This window comes from Lycorma delicatula, chromosome 2 (assembly GCF_047948215.1).
Source record: "Lycorma delicatula isolate Av1 chromosome 2, ASM4794821v1, whole genome shotgun sequence".
Classification (NCBI taxonomy): Eukaryota; Metazoa; Arthropoda; class Insecta; order Hemiptera; family Fulgoridae; genus Lycorma; species Lycorma delicatula.
This window is the reverse complement of record NC_134456.1, coordinates 216,699,376-216,702,923: the sequence shown is the minus strand read 5'-3', so window position 1 is coordinate 216,702,923 and position 3,548 is coordinate 216,699,376. Positions and strand designations below refer to the sequence as shown.

General features: G+C 28.4%; 1 pseudogene; it reads right to left on the bottom strand.

The window, feature by feature from the left end:
• Nucleotides 1–1,486: 1,486 nt before the first annotated feature.
• LOC142320063 (cytosol aminopeptidase pseudogene) lies at nucleotides 1,487–2,743 on the bottom strand (annotated as a pseudogene).
• Between the last annotated feature and the right edge of the window lie 805 nt (nucleotides 2,744–3,548).

Genomic DNA, 3,548 nt, shown 5'->3' with positions numbered 1-3,548 from the left:
TTTCAGCTTACTATTTCTGTACAACTCTGCAAGGAAGAATATCCTTTAAAGTTCTTTCCAGTTTTAAATATTTGTTACAAATTTTACATATAACAAAGTAAAATCAATGCGATTGTTAACTGCTAGGTTCAATCAAGTTTTCAGAAATTGAACAAACCTTTTTCTCAAAATAAGTAATATCAAACAAATTTATAAAAATTAAAAATATAAAATAGTAATTTATTATATTAATGTAAAATAATAAAATTATAATATAAATATAAAAATTAATGAATTGTTTTAACATATATATTTTTATTGTATCATTATCAAAGTGATAAATCTAGTTTCAGTACATTTTAATTTTTCATAGTTTGGAAATGGTAATTTTTCAAAAACCTTTGCCATGTTTCATGTTGCTTTTTTTAAACAACTGAAATTTCACTTATGTATTTTTAAAAGACCTTTTCCCAATGAATAATTATAACAGTTGCAATTTTTTTTTATCTTTCGTACAAAATGTAGTTGCTACATATGTTTATAATCAGTTTCAATTCTACAGTATATTTTGACAAGTTTTATAATAAGAAAATTTTGTTTTTTTGCATCAATGAATTTATGTTACAGAAATTTTAAAGAATAAATGTTTGCAGTCAATTGTATATTCAGAAATATGGGATTCAAATACAAATTTTTTAAAAATGAAATGAGAGCCCATTTGAATTTAATGATAATTTTCAATTAAAGGACAACAATCATTAAATTCAATGTAATTTTTGTTAAATGTAAATTAGAATAAATTTTTTTTTAATACGAGAGGTCTAACAATATCTAAACAATTATTTCTTCAGTAATTTCAATTTTAATTTTACAGATCTGGTTGAATACATACTGCTACAATAATGTTAACAGTTTTCTATTTGATTTTCTGCTAGTTGTGATGATTCAAGTAAGAATCACTTTTTAAATAAGTGAACATTCACTTATTTAGGAAAATAAATAGGCTATTCTGTCTCTGTAAATAACTAACATTTACAAACTTGAAATATTTTACTTACTTGATATATTTATATAAACTTTTTTTGCGTAAAGTCATATATAAAAAACTGTTTTGAAGTGTTTGATACTTTTATTCAGCATTTCTGTAATTTTGAAGTTTAACATCTTTGTTATAAAAGTTAATGTTTTATATTAATAACTTAATGAGCAGAATAGTTTATGGATTAAGAATTAAATCAATATTCAGTAGTCTGGTACACGGTCATTAAATGAAACTTTTTGTGCTAATAAAAAATATAAGAAATCCTTATGTTTACAAGTTAACCAAAAGTTACATTCTCTGGTGTTCAATTCAAACATTTGTATATTTGATAACAGACATTCGCACATGCAAAATCCATAAATGTGTGCAAAATGGATGATCACATACATACATGACATTTAGGATCAACCTTTGTTTATATAGTTACATATCATTCAGTTACTAATATAGTTTCAAAATGTAAACTTAACTTTTCTTTAAATCAGACTGCTGGCAGGCGAACTGAGCTAAGAATTCAATTACATTTCGTGTTGGACGACCTGACTGTCCTTTCTGTAAATATTTATATTTATGGCCCGATGTTATTGATACACCATAAATATCCATATGTATCCTGTCAGTTTTACCACAAAGAAAATTTTCCAGGAAAGATGCAATCATACAAACACCTCCTAACCTATCAGATGTTAATTTTAAATAAGCTTAAAAGTGTTTCACTTTAATAAAAATGCCTCCACAATGGAAATCTCCAAACCCTGTCACCAGTATCTATACTTGCAATTTTCATCCGCTCCCATAGACTATCATTGTTCGTAAATACACCAGTTGCAGCAGTCCCAAGACCAGTCCTCTTACATTTACTTAACATTCCAATATTCAAAATAAATTTTGGGTTAAAGGATTCAGCGTATGAAAGAATATTAATTAATAACAATTTTCCAACTGTATCGGTGTCTTCAACTTTTACAGTCTTTCGTTTAAACTTTTAACAATGCCACGTGGTTTCAATGATCGTGGACCGATCATATTTTCACACATAGGAATTAAAGCTCGAATATTGACTGGAAGTTGTAAAGCAGAGGCAACACGTAGAGTTGCAATGACAACTGCAGCTGCCACATCCCCTCAAATTCTTTCCATTTATTTGTAATTTTTTAAGCACAATCTGCCACTATCAAATGTCACTCCTTTTGCTATCAAGACAACATGCAAGACAGTTGGATCACACCCATAATAAGAAGCTTCCACAGTAGTATTGGTTCTTCACATGATCCTCTAGCAAAAGCCAGAAATGCATTAAATCTCCACCAGTTTTAACCGGTGTTTTATCTTCATTTCTAAATTAATTCCAGAAACATGAAGTAGCTTAACTGAATGCTCTGCAAATGTTCGTGGTGTCAGAAGGTTCGGTTGGCATTTCACACAATTGATGTACAAGATTCTGTGCTGCAGCTTTGTGTAGACCAGTTTGCTAACCGGTGAAGTCACAGTCATCAAAAAGATGTAGTATTGGAATAATTCTCTCAGTGAACCCAGACACCCATCGCTGCTCCTTCTGCAGCAGATTCTGCATGTCCAAAACTCTACATAAATATTTTCACAGCTGTTATTTAATTGTAAAACCTGGCTTCCTATAGCTGCTGCTTCTCTAATTTGTTCTTTGTGCTCATCTTCATTATATCAGAGGCACTGTTCTCCTAAGCCAACTACAGCAACGCTCATAAATTTTGGTTCCAGACTATAAAAAGTTCTTCATTCCTATGCAACGCAGGTCCAGACAACTAACAACAATCCCTGCAATTTTCCTTTGCATATTCTAAGTATCTGCTGTTTTTGTGAGTGTGAAGGTTCTGTTGAGTTGGTCTTTGGGATCAGTGTATAGTCCTAATACAAGACCTACACTATCTCCTGATCAGATTTAAAACCTTTTAAATAAGATCATTCTGTACTCATGTTTTAAACATTTTCGAAACAGGCAGCACTATTGATATTTAGTGCAGTCTGTTTGGAAAAGTTGATATGACTTCAAACAAATTTAACTCTGAAAGAAATGATAAAATTTTACTTGCTCATATTGATTATCAGAAAGTAAAATTTTGAATATATAAACCTTAATCCATAAATAAACCTTAGTTACATTAAATAAATTTATATATGAATATATTTACATTAAAAATTTCTGTAAAGTAATTGTGATGGAAATTTCAAAAATAAATGTAAACTAAGAATACAATAAACTAAATGAATTTAATTGTAGCAGTTACTTAACAACATTGTTATATGAATTCTATCATATGATTCATGTAATTCTGACAGTTCTTGTTATTTTAATTAATGTTACAGAATTTTAAAATTATTTTTTTTATCATATTTGAATATAAATATTTGCTATTAAAAAAAAAAAAAGTTTTAAACAGTCCCGTTCTCTTTCAGTTACATTTTAATTAAAAATTTATAATTATGCACTCTAAACCGATTTATGAAATATGTAAACTTTATTTGCTGATATATTAATGCATGTATATAA